Genomic DNA, 17,574 nt, shown 5'->3' with positions numbered 1-17,574 from the left:
AAAACAAAACAGAATGACACTCATTTTGCCTCCGTGAGGTAATAGGAGGCTATGGAGAAGTTTATCAGGTACCATGGGAGGTTACCTGGAGCAGAAAAAGAGCCCAACATGCAGTTCCTACTATGTGCTGGTTATGTATAACTAGTTGTTTTGCTACTAGTGACAGCAGGATTCTCTATATTATTCTACAGTATATTATTACTCCACACATTGCTCTTCCTTCTTTGTCCCCAGCTTTCCATTCAGCTCTAGAGGGTGAGAAAATGTCAGACATGTGCTGGCCTATTTAGCCTTGTGATTCAGTGTACCATGATCTCAGCACTGGGCATTCTTCCTGCTTCCTCCCCGCTGCCTAGTGACACACAATACAGAGTACAATTCATTTTAGCTGGATCCGTGTGCAGAGCCGAGTGCACAAATGGGTTTCTAATACATCCAATGCAGTAATGATGTCATGTTTTGTATGGTGACTTATACCTCACCTATAAAAGCCAATCTGTGTGCAAAGACTTGTTGTGTTTATGTAGCTGGGTGATCTGGTGGCAATATCATAGGCAAGTTCCACTAATTTTGAGATACCGTATTTTTTGCTTTATAGGATGCGCCTTTTGATAAGACGCACCCCTGATTTTAGGGGAGAAAAATAGAAAAAAAATATTTTGAACCCCCTCCGCTTGCCCAGCCTGCCCCCTCCAGCCCCACATAGTATCCAATCCCCCATTATAGTGCCCCACATAGTAGCCAATGCCCCCATATAGTGCCCCACATAGTAGCCAGTGCCCCACATAGTATCCAATCCCCCATATAGTGCCCCACATAGTAGCCAATGCCCCATATAGTGTGGCCCGACCAGAAAAACAACAAAGCAGAAACTCACCTGTCCGCCAGTCCCAGCAGCTCCTCTCCCAGCAGAGCGCGCACTCCTGTCATCCTCCGGCGCAGGCAGCGGGGTACAGAGACACTCACTGTGCCGGAAGTGTCCTGCAGCCTCTATCATGAATTAGAGGCTGCAGAACACATTCAGCACAGTCTGCGTCTCTGTACCCCACTGTCCACGCCGGAGGATGACGGGAGTGCGCGCTCTGCTGGGAGAGGAGCTGCTGGGACTGGCGGAGAAGTGAGTCCGGGACAGTTGGGAGCGGACAGGGAGCTATACATAGTGGGTGGTCCTGAGCGAGCCGCCCAGCCCGCCCCCTCCTTTGCCGCTTTGCTGACAGCCGATCAGGAGCCCAGGAAAGTGCTGCTCATTGCACTTTCCTGGGCTTCTGATCGGCTGTCAGCTGAGCGGCGATAGATGGGGCGAGCTGGGCGGGTGGAGGGGGCCGCTCAGGGCCGCTTACTATGCATATGCATAGTGAGCGGCAATGAAAGGGGCGGGCTGGGCAGGCAGGACAGCTTCCCTGCACAGCATAGTGGGCGGGACGCGGCGGTGCTCGGCACTGCTTGGAGCCGTCTTCACTTTATAGGACGCACTTAGTTTTTCCTCCCACTTTGGGAGGAAAAAAAGTGCGTCTTATTAAGCGAAAAATACGGTATATTGGCAAGGTGAAATGTATAGCATGGTGTGACCTCACTGGATCCATTGCTGCTTAAGCCTGTGTTCACACACAGTATTTTTGCTCAGTATTTAACAACGACTGTTGTTTTAAAATAACAGCAATTATTTGCCATTAAATGACGGCGATCCCCTCAATTTCAACAGTGTGTTAACAGAGCCTTTCTGTGTTTTCAATCCGCTCCTGGTTTTGGTTGCAAAATACTGTGCAAAAATATACTGTTTTTATTTTTGCTTTTACAACCCACGCAGTTTTTAGTGCACCTCTATGCCTATAATGCGTATTTATCGCATGAAACTCTCACGAAAGTAGCTGCGTTTTTTGTGGTGTTAAACTCTCCAGTGAAAATCATGTGAAAATCAAAACTCGCATTTAAAAATCGCACCAAACACGCAGTGAGAATACACATACATTGACTTTATAGCAATCAGTATCACTGTGGATTTATGTGCGAGAAACTCGCAGCAATAAATACGCAGCGATATGTACGTGTGAAGGCACCCTAAAAATGAGTTTACAGCTCTTTGTTCCTACACAGAGACTGTGACCTCTTCACGATGGATTCGACAAACCACCCAGAAGCTATGCCCTTAAATGTCTCTAAATCTTACTCCGTTAAGCCATAGGCTTAAAGGAGAAGTCCTGCCAAAATTTTTATTAAAGTATTGTATTGCTCCCCAAAAGTTATACAAATCACCAATATACACTTATTAAAGGAAATGCTTATAAAGAGCTTATTCCCTGCACTTACTACTGCATCAAGGCTTTGCTACCTGGATAAAATGGTGATGTCACGACCCAAATCCCAGAGCTGTGACGGCTGTGGGAGGTCCATGGTCATTACTCCATGTAATAGGAGGTGCATGGTCAACGGCTGATGAAAGAGTACAGAAAATAATACAGTTAATACTTACCTCTCCAGGCTCCCCTCATGTTCCCCTGTTTTTCGTTCACCATAGCAGCTGCTGACACTTTCTGTCCCCCGCCTGTGCAGTGACAGCCCACTCTCAGCCAGTCACTGTCCCATTTCGGTCAGTGAGTGGCCTGTAACTGCGGAGATAGCTTCAGAAGTGCCCGCAGCAGCTGCAATGAGCATGGAAAAGGCAGGAGGACAACAGGAAGCATAGTGAGGTAAGTAAAAACTTTATTATATATATATATATATATATATATATATATATATATATATATATATATATGAGAGAGAGAGAGACAGAGAGGGGGGGACTGCTTTGTTGCACAATCATTAAGCCACGTAATAGGCTCCATAAGCAAGCTACGATTGCTAACATAGAAAATGAGCCCTTAGACCTGTACATACAGTAATTGGTTGGTCACTGGTTCACCCACCTTCTTAAAAAATGGTGGGACCATTGTAGCAAACAGCCCCACTACTTTTTATCTCCAACCCTCTTCTCGTAGTCTGGAAGCCCTTGCAGGCCACTATTTGAATTGATGGATACATGTGTATGTCTGTAATGTATGATTTTGTCTATACAGTATCTGTACCCCCAGAATTCTACAGTGCTGTGGAATTTGTTGGTGCTATAAAAATAAATATTATTCAGTTACCTAATTGTTCTGCAACCAAAATTAGATCTGAGAAGTGTCTGAGCCGACTTGTATTATTATAATTGTGCAGTGGAGAAGACAAATACCTGAATTATGGTTAAATATCTGACTAACTTATAGACGTAAGAAATTTCCACAAAAAAATAGAAGCCGGTTATTTTTAGCCGCATAGACTTCTGGGATCTGTGCAGTGCTTGTTTACAGCTTGCTAAGCCGTGTGCAGACAAACGTCTGAAGCTTTGGCTCATTCATTCCTGTTGGCTCGTTCTGTGCAGGAGCCGTGTGCAGACCTTCCCCCGCCTCTTCTCCTCTCTCTTGCTACAAGCTACTGGCCTCATTACTGGGTAAACAAGGATGGCCCATGCATTATAAGTTATGCGCCAATAGTCTTTTAGTTTCCTTATATTCAGTAGTGCTGTTGAATGTGAGAAAAAGCTATAACAAGCTGCAGTATAATAATATAAAGCATCATGATTCTATTATATAGCAGAATGTCCTATATGAAATACAGGTAAATAGACTATAAATTACCAAGACACCAGATCCTCATTGATCATATACTCATCACCTGTCCTCTATTTAGGAGATTAATGTTGTTTAAAGGGTTATTCTCCCCGAAAGCAAAAAAAATGTAATGCCCCTAAACCTAGCTATTCTTACTTACCAAGTCCCCCCGAGTATTTTGAGCCGTCTCCTATATTTCTAGCTATTGCCGTTCCTGAGTTACAAGTTTTTCTAAAACATAGTCTATAATCAAGATAGGAAACTACATTTCCCATCATGCAATGCTTCTGCCTGATGATGAAGTAGCAGAACAGAGATGATGATGGCGGCGTAGCAGAGCTGAGATGGTGATGGTGGCGTAGCAGAGCTGAGATGGTGATGGCATAGCAGACTGAGATGGTGAGACGGTGCAGCAGAGCTGAGATGGTGATGGCATAGCAGAGCTGAGATGGTGAGACGTTGTAGCAGAGCTGAGATGGTGAGACGGTGTAGCCGCGGTGACCGGGGGGAAGTGAGCCGCGGGCGTGCGGATCTGAACAATTGATGGACGGCGGGTGGGTGGAGTCCCACCCAGCAGCCGCGAGTGACGGGGGAAAGTGAGCTGACAGTGAGCGCCGCGGCTCGTAGCAATTGATAGACAGGGGGGGGAGGGTGCGGGCGAGCGGCTCGGAGCAATTGATGGACCGGGGGGGGGGTGCAGGCGAGCGGCTCGGAGCAATTAATGGACCGGAGAGGGGGGGTGCGGGCGAGCGGATCGGAGCAATTGATGGCTCGAGGGGGGGGGGGACTTGCGGGCCAGCGCCCAGGAGCCGCAAGTGACGGGGGCAATTGACAGACGGACGGGGGAGGTGGTGTGCTGCCAGGAAGCACCGCGGGCGAACGGCTCGGAGCAATTGACGGACGGGGGAGAGGGAGGGGTGTCGTGGGTCATGTGGGTGACGGGGGTGGTGAGATGGAGTACATGAAGATGGGGGGTGCCGCGAGTGACGGGTCAGGGTCAGGGGGTGAGCTCTGGGGCTGGGGGGGGCACATGGTACCGGTGACTGGGGTGGATGCTGTTAGAGAAGGAGTCAGTGACAGCTGCACTGATTGATCACTATCTCCCTCTCTAACAGCAGCTGTCCCCGGCAGTGTCCTCTTCACTTCAGATTGGCTGGGTTAGAAGCGCTAACCCGGCCCATTGAAGAGAAGGAGGACACGTGATGCCGTCTTGGAGGGTGCGGGCCAGGAGCAGGGAGCGTGTCGGAGTGGACTGAGAGCTGATGATTTTATGCAGTCCATGGGGGTGGGGGCACCTAGATAACAGCAAAACTGTGCAGAATGCTTAATAACTTTATATTGGAAAGATGGAAAGCTACGGGTGGGCAACGTATTAATGCAAAAATTATTTTGGGGGGAATACCCCTTTAAGTACTAGTCCTTTCTTTTATAGTTTTACATAATATTAACAATTTCCGCTTTCGTTTTTTCCTCCTTGTGCTTAAAAGGCCATAGCAGTTGCATTTCACCTAGAAACCCACATGAGCCCTTATTTTTTGCGTCACTAATTGTACTTTGCAATGACAGGCTGAATTTTTGCATAAAGTACACTGCAAAACCAGAAAAAAAATTAAATGTGTGGTGAAATTGAAAATAAAACCCCCGCTTTTTTTTAACTTGGGGAGGTTTTGTGTTTATGCCGTTTGCCCTAGGGTAAAACTGACTTGTTATATATGTTCCTCAAGTTGTTACTCTTACAACGATATGTAACTTATTTTATTTGATGGCTTTTAAAAAGTTAAAACTTTTTTGAAAAATAAATGTTCCTTAAAATCGCTCTATTACATGCTAATAGCGCTTTTATCCTTTGGTCTATGGGGCTCTGTGAGGTGTCATTTTTTGCGCCATGATCTGTACTTTCTATCGGTACCTTGAATGTGCATATGCGACTTTTTGATCACTTGTTATTGCAATTTTTCTGGATTTGATGCGACCAAAAATGCGCAATTTTGCACTTTGGAACTTTTTTGCGCTTACGTCATTTACCGTATGAGATCCTCTCAAAAGAAAAAACGCATATGCACAAAAAATGGTAGCACATCACAAAAATCTTTATTATAACACTGACATAGATACAAAGTACCACATAAACATATGAATGTACAGGAGTAGTAAAATGAGGGAGACAACACCCCAAATACTGCTCTACATTAAAAACACTAAAATGTCACCATAAGTCCTGCTGGTGTTCCAGCCAGGGCTAATCTACCACTCTGACTCTGGACTGTATGTACAATAACAAAAATCCAACATCTCTACCTATACAGAGACCCAGTAAAACAAAATATAACCACAACTAATGGAGCATAGGGAAAAAAAAATTGGAAAAGATCACCATATACAGTCCAACAGAATGAGAGTCAGATGGGGTAAGAAATCATTTACCGTATGAGATCAGGAATGAAATAAATTAATAGTTCTGGCGATAACCCACGTGGCAATACCAAATATGTTTATTTATTTTTAACACATACTAGAAGTCCCCATAGAAAACCTCTCCTGCTCTGGACAGTTCCTGTCTCAGACAGAGGTGGCAGCAGAAACCACTTTGACAGATTAAAAGATTACACCACTTCCTGCAGGACATACAGCAGCTAATAAGTACTGGAAGACATGAGATTTTCCTATAGAAATAAAGTACAAATCTCTGTATAACTTTTTGAAACCAGTTGATTTGAAATAAAAAGGTTTTCACCAGAGTCCCCCAATATGCCACTGAGACATCTTTAAAAATGCTATTGTGGAGGGTACTGGCCATTCAGCCTTTTGGACAGTGTCTGTTTGCTGTGTAGATGAGAGGAGACCCCCTTACCCTAATTATAATTATATAACAATTATTAACCTCCATAGCTCAAGTGCCAAGTATTAAATGAATGTACAGCTCACACTTTTTGTGGTATACAAAGCAGTGCATTAAAATAAATTACATTTAGAATATACAAAGCTATAGATATATTCCATCAAAAAGTGTCATCATTATAGAGGAGGCTGCAGTTGTACCTGGGTTGTGTTACCTATATGCCTCTTTATAAATGATTGGGCTCAGGCTAAGTTCACATCACATTAGCCCAGTACATCTATATCATAAAAATCAAAGTCTGTCTGTCTGTCTGTCCTTCTGTCTGTCTGTCCTCTATAGACTTCCAAACGCCTGAACCGTTTGACCCCAAATTTGGCACACAGATACATTGGGTGCCCGGGAAGGTTATTGCGAAGGTCCCGTCCCCCCCAGATGTACAGGAGGGGAGGGGGAGGGGAAAGAGAGGCGCCCCATAGAGATGAATGGGAAAATCTCCTCACTGCAAACACAGGTGATATAATTAGCTGCAGCAGACACGGCAGTTGGAGCCTTAGCAACCAATAGGATTACTGCTTTCATTTTCACAGGGAGCAATGGTTGCTAGGGCAGCTGCCTCACAACATCCACAGTAATAACTGGTAGACTCCTACTCCATCTATACAGTAAATGTATATACAGGACCCCCTACTCCATCTATACAGGACATGTATATACAGGTCCCCCTACTCCATCCATACAGTACATGTATATACAGGGCACAACAGGTATACCAAACTCTGACTGGGTAACACTGCTACACCAGACCTGACCAATACCGCCATACTGTGCTGGATAACACTGTCATACCAGACCTGACCAATACCGCCATACTGTGACTGGATAACACTGTCATACCACACCTGACCAATACCGCCATGCTGTGACTGGATAACACCACTATACCAGACCTGACCAATACCACCACACTGTAACTGGAGAACACCGCCAGACCTGACCAATACCGCCATACTGTGACTGGATAACACTGCCATACCAGACATGACCAATACCGACACACTGTGACTGAATAACACTGCCATACCAGACCTGACCAATACCGCCATACTGTGACTGGATAACACCGCTATACAAGACCTGACCAAAGATATTCTGGCAAGTTTGAACGGGAGGGTACTGCCCCTCTGCAAAGTGCTACCCTACGCACCAGACCATGGGTGCCTAATGGTAAATACGACCCTGCAGGTATACAGGACACTACAGGTATACAGGACCCCAAAACTATACACTACAGGTGCACGGGACCTCCACCAACTATATACTACAGGTACACAGGAGCCCAAACTTTACACTACAGGTATACAGGACTTCAAAACTATACACTACAGGTATACAGGACCTCCACCAACTATATACTTCAGGTATACAGGACCTCCACCAACTATATACTACAGGTATACAGAACCTCCACCAACTATATACTACAGGTATACAGGACCCCAAACTATACACTACAGGTATACAGGACCCCAAAACTATACACTACAGGTATACAGGAACTCCACCAACTATATACTACAGGTATATAGGACCCCAAACTATACACTACAGGTATACAGGACCTCAAAACTATACACTACAGGTATACAGGACCTACACCAACTCTATGCTACAGGTATACAGCACCTTCACCAACTCTTTACTACAGGTATACAGGACCTCCACCAACTATATACTACAGGTATACAGGACCCCAAACTATACACTACAGGTATACAGGACCCCAAAACTATACACTACAGGTATACAGGAACTCCACCAACTATATACTACAGGTATATAGGACCCCAAACTATACACTACAGGTATACAGGACCTCAAAACTATACACTACAGGTATACAGGACCTACACCAACTCTATGCTACAGGTATACAGCACCTTCACCAACTCTTTACTACAGGTATACAGGACCCCAAAGCTATATACTACAGGTATACAGGAACTCCACCAACTATATACTACAGGTATACAGGACCCCAAACTATACACTACAGGTATACAGGACCCCAAAGCTATATACTACAGGTATACATGAACTCCACCAACTATATACTACAGGTATATAGGACCCCAAACTATACACTACAGGTATACAGGACCTCCACCAACTCTATACTACAGTTATACAGGACCCTCAAACTATGCACTACAGGTATACAGGACCCCCGAACTATATACTACAGGTATACAAGACCTCCACCAATTATACACTACAGGTATCCAGGACCCTTAAACTATAAACTACAGGTATACAAGACCTCCACCAACTATACATTACAGGTATACAGCACCAACTATATACTACAGGTATTCAGGACCCCCGAACTATACAGTAAAGGGATACAGTACCTTCACCAACTGTACACTGCAGGTATACAGGACCTCCCTCAACTATACACTACAGGTATACAGCCCCCCCAACTACACACTACAGGTATACAGCCCCCCCAACTATGCACTACAGATATGCGAGACCCCTAAAAACTATACATTGTGGGTATACAGAACCCCTTCAACTATGCACTACATGTATACACTAATTCCACTGATTAACTTAGATGAAACAATACCTTTAGCTTGGCCTCCTGGGCACCTTAGAACAAATCTAATTAACACACTGACACTTTATACCCGGGCAGCGCCGGGTACATTTTCTAGTCTATGGGTACAAACCCACTTGACGTATTTGCTGCGTGAATCAGTCTTAAAAATAAGCAGGCAAAACGCAGGTTGGCTTTATACAATTGTTCTGCGTTAAAATACGCAATTGCGTATTTTAACAACTGATGCTTTGCTAACAACAAGCTTCACGCTTCAAAAATACGCAATTGCGTATTTTAATGCAGAACAATCGTATAAAGCCAACCTGCGTTTTGCCTGCTTATTTTTAAGACTGATTCACGCAGCAAATACGTCAAGTGGGTTTGTACCCTATATCATAAAAATCAAAGTCTGTCTGTCCTTCTGTCTGTCTGTCTGTCCTCTATAGACTTCCAAACGCCTACAACGTTTGACCCCAAATTTGGCACACAGATACATTGCGAAGGTCCCGTCCCCGCCAGATGTACAGGAGGGGAGGGGGAAGAGCGGCGCCCCATAGAGATGAATGGGAAAATCTCCTCAATGCAAACACAGGTGATATAATTAGCTGCAGCAGACACGGCAGTTGGAGCCTTAGCAACCAATAGGATTACTGCTTTCATTTTCACAGGGAGCAATGGTTACTAGGGAAGCTGCCTCACAACATCCACAGTAATAACTGGTAGACCCCCTACTCCATCTATACAGTACATGTATATACAGGGCCCCCTACTCCATCTATACAGTACATGTATATACAGGACCCCCTACTCCATCTATACAGTACATGTATATACAGGGCCCCCTACTCCATCTATACAGTACATGTATATACAGGACCCCCTACTCCAACTATACAGTACATGTATATACAGGAGCCCCTACTCCATCTATACAGTACATGTATATACAGGAGCCCCTACTCCATCTATACAGTACATGTATATACAGGAGCCCCTACTCCATCTATACAGTACATGTATATACAGGGCACTACAGGTATAGCAAACTGTGACTGGATAACACTGCCACACCAGACCTGACCAATACCGCCATACTGTGCTGGATAACACTGTCATACCAGACCTGACCAATACCACCATACTGTGACTGGATAACACTGCCATACCACACCTGACCAATACCGCTATACTGTGACTGGATAACACTGTCATACCAGACCCTGACCAATACCACCAAACTGTGACTGGGTAACACCGCCACACCAGACATGACCAATACCGACATGACCAATACCAAACTATACACTACAGGTATACAGGAACTCCACCAACTATATACTACAGGTATATAGGACCCCAAACTATACACTACAGGTATACAGGACCTCAAAACTATACACTACAGGTATACAGGACCTACACCAACTCTATACTACAGGTATACAGCACCTTCACCAACTCTTTACTACAGGTATACAGGACCCCAAAGCTATATACTACAGGTATAAAGGAACTCCATCAACTATATACTACAGGTATACAGGACTCCAAACTATACACTACAGGTATACAGGACCCCAAAGCTATATACTACAGGTTTACAGGAACTCCATCAACTATATACTACAGGTATACAGGACCCCAAACTATACACTACAGGTATACAGGACCTCCACCAACTCTATACTACAGTTATACAGGACCCTCAAACTATGCACTACAGGTATACAGGACCCCCGAACTATATACTACAGGTATACAAGACCTCCACCAATTATACACTACAGGTATCCAGGACCCTTAAACTATAAACTACAGGTATACAAGACCTCCACCAACTATACATTACAGGTATACAGCACCAACTATATACTACAAGTATACAGGACCCCCGAACTATACAGTACAGGTATACAGGACCTTCACCAACTGTACACTACAGGTATACAGCCCCCCCAACTACACACTACAGGTATACAGGACCCCCCAACTATACAGTATAGGTATACAGCCCCCCCAACTATGCACTACAGATATGCAAGACCCCTAAAAACTATACATTGTGGGTATACAGAACCCCTCCAACTATGCACTTCAGGTATACACTAATTCCACTGATTAACTCAGATGAAACAATACCTTTAGCTTGGCCTCCTGGGCACCTTAGAACAAATCTAATTAACACACTGACACTTTATACCCGGGCAGCGCTGGGTACATTTTCTAGTTCTACATATATGTCAGCAACCTGTCAAAAATGGATGCTAATGTATACTGCAGCGGACAGACAATGAGCCAATTTAGGTTAACCCTTTTGTGCCAGCAATATGTATATATAAGGGTACTATTACACGGAACGATAATCGGCCCGATTCGGCCGATTATCGCTCCATGTAATAAATACAACGATCAGCCAATGACAACGATCATCGGCTGATCGTTGATAAAGGTTCTGACCTATTTTCGTCGGCCGCTGACCGCGCACCACTATGTGTAAAAGCGGTGCGCAGCCGACGACTGACGATATACATTACCTATCCATGTTCCAGGGCTGCTGCTGTGGTCTTCTTCTCCCTGGGTCCTGCGCGCTCTAGCTTCAGAGTGGCGGTCCCCGCCTGTGATTGTCAGCTGACAGGCCGCTCAGCCAGGCCACGCTGAAGTTAGAGCGCGCTGGACCCAGGGAGAAGAAGACCGCAGCAGCAGCCCTGGAACGTGGATAGGTAATGTATATAGTTAAGCAAGGGCTGCAAGGACATCGGTAACGATATCCCTGCAGCCATTGTTAAACAATTATCGGGCCGTGTAATAGGTCCAGTAAACGAGCAACGATCTAGCAGATCGCTGCTCGTTTACAGGTATTATCGGGCCCCCATCGGCCCGTGTAATACCAACCTAAGTCTGCTGAGACGTAAAGGGGTGAATTGAGTGCTCAGGAGCTGACACCATGTAATGCAAACACCGCATTGAATTGGATGGGAGATGCCATACCTGTCAGGTGTCCAATCAGCTCAGCCAGACTCTATTAGCAGAGCAACGATCTCACTGATCTTCCCAATGCTATAGCATAATAAAACCATAATAAAATACCACCATGTAATGCAAACACCGCATTGAATTGGATGGGAGATGCCATACCTGTCAGGTGTCCAATCAGCTCAGCCAGACTCTATTAACAGAGCAACGATCTCACTGATCTTCCCAATGCTATAGCATAATAAAACCATAATAAAATTTAAAGTCATCCCACTTTTCAGATAAAAAAAAACATAAATCACAATAAAAAATAAACATATTTGTTATCACTGTATGCGGAATTGTTCTATTGCAATACACTATTCCTAATCCTGCATGGTAAATGGTGTAAAGGAAGAAAAAATTAACCCCAAAATTGCTGATTTTTGGTTGCATCATACATCAGAAAAAAGTTCATAAACAGAGATTGAAAAGTCCCATCAAAACCACAATGGTTGGTACTGTTAAAAACTATGAATCATGGTGCAAAGCAGGGGCATTGCTAGGGTCCTAAAACATTCGGGGCATGGGCCCCCTGAGTTGACTTCTGCAGTGACGTTACACACACACACACACATATATATATATATACACTATATACTATATACTATGTGTCCCCCATAGTAAAAATGCCCCCACTGCTGTGCCCCCAATATAGTAATAAAGTTCCCCCTCTGCCTACAATAAACCTGCCCCCCCACACACTACCCCCACCTGACCACCCCATACATACACTACCCCACCTGACCTCCCCCCTACACACACTACCCCCATTTGACCGCCCTACACACACTACCCCCATCTGACCCCTCCTACACAAACAATGCCCCCATCCTCCCCCCCCCCCCCACACACACACACTACCCCCACATGACCCACACATACACACACAGTACTACCTGGTCACCATACCAACACACTGCCAACCCCCCTGCCCCCTAATACTATTTCCCACACACTCCCCCACCTGATATCACACACTATCCCAGCAGACTGCCACCCCCCGCCCCAAACACGCACAGTAACCCCCCGGGGGTTACCATACTCACCCCCGTTCAGCAGCCTGAGGTGGAGGAGCACGGCTGGGGAGAAGCTTAGCGCTGCTACAGCCGGCTGTGGTGCACTTGTGGACTTGTGACGTCCCTGGAGCACAGGAGAGAGGCGGGGCCGAAGCGTGTGGCCGTCCACTGCGGCCCTCCGTCCAATGAAGAGCGGGGTGATGACGTCACAATGGCGTCCAGACATACGACGGCCATAAGTGGTGCCGGCTGATCCCGCTCCCGCGGCCTGTCAGCACTGAAGTAACAGCAGCCTGCGGCCTCTGATAGTGATCTATCACAGGCCCCCGGCTGCTGTTATTTCGCCACTGGCGCGATCAAATAGAGTTTCAGGGCTGGGCTTGGGCCCCAAATGATTATGCCTAGCGACGTCACTGGTGCAAAGAATAAGCTCTTATACAGCCCTATGCATAAAATAACAATGGTTATAGGAGTTAGAACAGGGGAATGTTAAGCATATTGTAGTTTTGCAACAGCTGGAGGGCCAAAGATTCCCCATCCCTGAGTTCTGGGCTCAGCACTGGTCTTGCCAGTTGCAGCGGGTACCCAGCTATCATTGACAGCTGGCCCCTCTTCACGGATGACACGGGCGCAGTTCCTGCGCCTGTGTCATCCCAGTCACATATCGGCATGTCTATCTGCCGTAACAGCATGCAGAATTGGATGTACCCGTAAATGATTTTAGGGGAAGGGGTTAATATTCAAGAAACTGAATTTTTTAACTGAAGTGCAGGTGCTGGCTGGATCCAGTCCTGGGACACTTCTCCCAGTTTCCCAGGACTGGATCCAACTTGTCCCAGCACCCGGGGAGGCGTGGCAAGGAGCTGCAGTCACTTAAAAGGAAGCCAGCTGATGAGTGGATTGCAGAGATAACAAAGCGCTTCTCATCTCTAGTAATTAGCATACATGTTTTCAGAGGTTAGCAGGCAGGGATGTGACCCTAGCTGTGTATTCGCTGCTATACTTGTTACCATTAGAGTCTATAGCCCTGCATTCTCGCTGTGGATTTTTATTTTATTATCATATTTTTATTGGCCCGGCATAGAAGTAATAAAAGAAAAGTTGCAGCTACATTCTTGCAGCAGAATTAACATCCGCTGCAAGAATACAGGAGTATAGACTCCAATGGTAACAAGTATCGTGGCAGATTAGCTACCATATGCACAGCATCAAATCCGCTGTGAACAGTGGGCGCATCACCCACTGTGGATTCCGCAGCGCATGGCCCTGCGCATCTATGTCTGTGCCATAGACTCCCCTCTGTCCGGACGGCAGAATCTGCCTGACCACAGAATGGAGTCTATGGCACGAGTGGAGATGCACTCGTCCACAAGCAGGGGGCAAGCTGTGGAATCTGCGGCAGGTGATCCATTTGGGTTCCGTAGTGTGCACATACCCTGAGTGTGCATGCTCCCTTTAAAGTGAGTGTACCACCAGTATATTGCTTTTTAGTTTTTTTATACAAATAGGTCGGCCTTGGTCCTTTTTTTTTTTTTAACCGTCACCCGATTCCCACGCATGTGATGGTCTATTACCGAGCACCGGCCAGGCATGAAGCACTGGAGGCAGGCCCGCCGCCCCCCAGTGTGATAAAGCCCCTCCCTTCTGTGACGCGGCTCCATTATAACTAATGGAGCCACCTCACAGGGTGGGGAGAGATCATCACAATGGGGGCCGGCAGGCCTGCCTCCAGTGCTTCATGCCCGTCCGCTGATTGGTAATATACCGGAACTGTGAGTTGGCGGTTTAAAAAAAGTACCGCAGCACCTGCATCCCCGCACTGGCCTCGGTCTATTCATGTAAAAAACATCAGAAGTTTGCAGTTTTGTCAGAAGTTTGCATCGGTCGGGGTTCGGGTGCTGAGACCCCCGCTGATCACTACAATAAAGGGGCATATGCACACAGCAGCGTGCGCTCTGCTCCGTCATCTCTGCTGTAACTGCTAATATGAGTAGTCTACAGAGGTATAATGGAAGCCTATGGAACTTCCGGAAATTCTGTGCATATTGCTTATATTACAAATTACTCAGCACCCAGACCCCAACCGATGCAAACTTCTGATGTTGCTATAACATTTCAAAAGTTTTTTTTAAAAGATTACACTTTAAGGATTTAAAAGATTACTGTGCACTGAGATTATTTTCTGTACATTTACAGAATGGTCAGATATGAGAGGCACAGGGTGGGAAACTTGATCATATAAATGATTATTTGTTGCAGATAGTTATTTGATGGAAATGTGACAGGTTCCTTTTAAACTTCTTTGCAGGTTAAAGAAAAAATGATGCCAAACAGGATGGTTTAACAGGATGCCTATTCTTCAGCATCCTGTTGCCATAGACTTTTTCTGTAGAAAAAAAACACATTCATCAGGAAATAAATCAGGATTAACAGGATAGCTAAACACAATGTGAACTGGTCTTAACCATCTGTGATTCAGCTGTCTAGGTATGATGCAATTAGGGTAGCTTCACCATACTAGATCAGCAGCGGATTTCACGCTGCGAGTTTGCAGCGAAATCCGCTGCAGATCCTGTAGTGTGAAGCTGAATGGGTCCCATACACGCTGCCTGTATGGGACCCGGCCCCTTTACCCCCGCCTGCAGCCCCGGCCCGAGCATACATTACCTGTTCGGCTACGCGTTTGTGTGTGACGCTCCCGGCTCCCCTTGCTCCCCATAAGGCAATTAGTGCGGATCCGCTGCGTGTATGGGACCCATTCAGCTTCACACTACAGGATCCGCAGCTGATTTCGCTGCAAACTCGCAGCGTATGTGTGAAGCTACCCTTAGGGCCCTATTCCACCGGACGATTATCGTTCGCATAATCGTTAACGATTAACGATCTCAAACGACCGCTATTGCGAAAGACCTGAAAATGTTCACTCATTTCCATGGAACGATAATCGTTACTTATGATCGTATTTGCGATAGTTTTTCGTTCGCTATTTCTTGAATATTGCGTTCGTATCTACTCCGAACGACGTCTTATTCAATGCAAACGTTTTGCGAACGTTTTGCGAACGAGTAACGGTAAAAATAGGTCCAGGTCTTATAAAGCGATCAACGATTTCTCGCTCGGTCGTTAATCGTTAACTGCATTTCAACCGAACAATTATCGTTTAGATTCAAACGATTTAACGATAATTTGAACGATAATCGTCTGGTGAAATAGGGCCCTTAGGGTGGGTTTACGCATAACGGAATCACAGCGGATTTCATGCTGCGAGTTTGAAGCAAAATCCGCAGCAATTCCTGTACTGTCAGTCTGAATAGGATCCTATTCAGACTGACAGTATGGGAATTGCAGCAGATTTCGCTGCAAACTCGCAGAGTAAAATCTGCTACAATTCCTTTATTTGTGAACCCACCCTTAGGCCATGTTCACACGGGGTATTAACGTTGAACGTTCTTTGAATGAATAATGTCTGACATGTTCACCCGGCAAGATCATTTGATTTTAATTGGACTATGGGCACATTCAGGTGTGCCAGCACTCCAAATTGCCATAGACCACAGTGGAAAGTAAAGCCGGGAGCCTTAGGCTGCATTCCCACGTTCCGTGATCCTGACGGATCACAGACGTGAAATGCATGTACCGGAGTCCCCCCGCGCCCGGACAGCATCTGCAATTAGATGCTGGGAGCGGGGGAGACTGTATTCATAAGCGCCGCGCTGTAAGGAATCAGTTGCGCGGTGCTGTTACTACAGCGCTACGCTTATGAATACAGTCTCCCCCGCTCCCAGCATCTAATTACAGATGCTGTCCGGGCGCAGGGGGACTCCGGTACATGCATTCCACGTCCGTGATCCGTCAGGATCACGGAACGTGGGAATGCAGCCTAAGGGTATAAACCCACACACGTTAAACGAATGATTGGTCGAATTATCGCTCCATGTAAACGCAGCATTAGGGTGCGTTTACACAGATTTATCTGTCAGATTTTTTTAAACCAAAACCAGGAACGGACTATAAACATAGAACAGGTCATAAAGAAAAGACTGAGATTTTTCCTGTTTTCAAATCCATTCCTGGATTTGGCTTCAAAAATCTGTCAGATAAATCTGCCTGTGTAAACGCACCAGAGAACAACGGCCATGGCCATGGACAGCTAATAACCTGCAGAGCAGAAAGCAAGATAAATGAATGGCCAAATATAGTGCTACTCCTCATCAGTGGCGTAACTAGAAATTGCTGGGCCCCATAGCAAACTTTTGAATTGGCCCCCCCTCCAGTCACGCCAATAATATTAATAGTACTACTTATATACTTACATCCAGCCAGGACAGCAGTGTGTGTGTGTGTTATATACAGCCAGGACAGGGGGGGGGGTGATATATACAGCCAGGACAGGGGGGGGGTGATATATACAGCCAGGACAGGGGGATGATATATACAGTCAGAACAGGGGGGGATGATATATACATCCAG

At 45.7% G+C, this 17,574-nt stretch overlaps 1 protein-coding gene across 6 annotated transcripts in view; it reads right to left on the bottom strand.

Moving 5' to 3' along the window:
• Positions 1–17,574, bottom strand: part of BBS2 (Bardet-Biedl syndrome 2) — a 105,220-nt gene that overhangs the window by 46,298 nt on the left and 41,348 nt on the right. Inside the window, exon 1 of one of the 6 annotated variants that reach the window (XM_069965966.1) lies at positions 12,062–12,081. The exons of the other annotated variants lie outside the window; for them this stretch is intronic. The gene's annotated coding sequence lies outside the window, so the exon portion shown is untranslated. Of the gene's footprint in view, positions 1–12,061; positions 12,082–17,574 lie in introns of those variants that run through there. 6 annotated transcript variants of the gene reach the window in all.

Source organism: Dendropsophus ebraccatus, chromosome 4 (genome assembly GCF_027789765.1).
Source record: "Dendropsophus ebraccatus isolate aDenEbr1 chromosome 4, aDenEbr1.pat, whole genome shotgun sequence".
NCBI classification, from domain to species: Eukaryota; Metazoa; Chordata; class Amphibia; order Anura; family Hylidae; genus Dendropsophus; species Dendropsophus ebraccatus.
The sequence above is the reverse complement of the archived record's forward strand: the minus strand, read 5'-3'. Positions and strand labels throughout refer to the sequence as shown.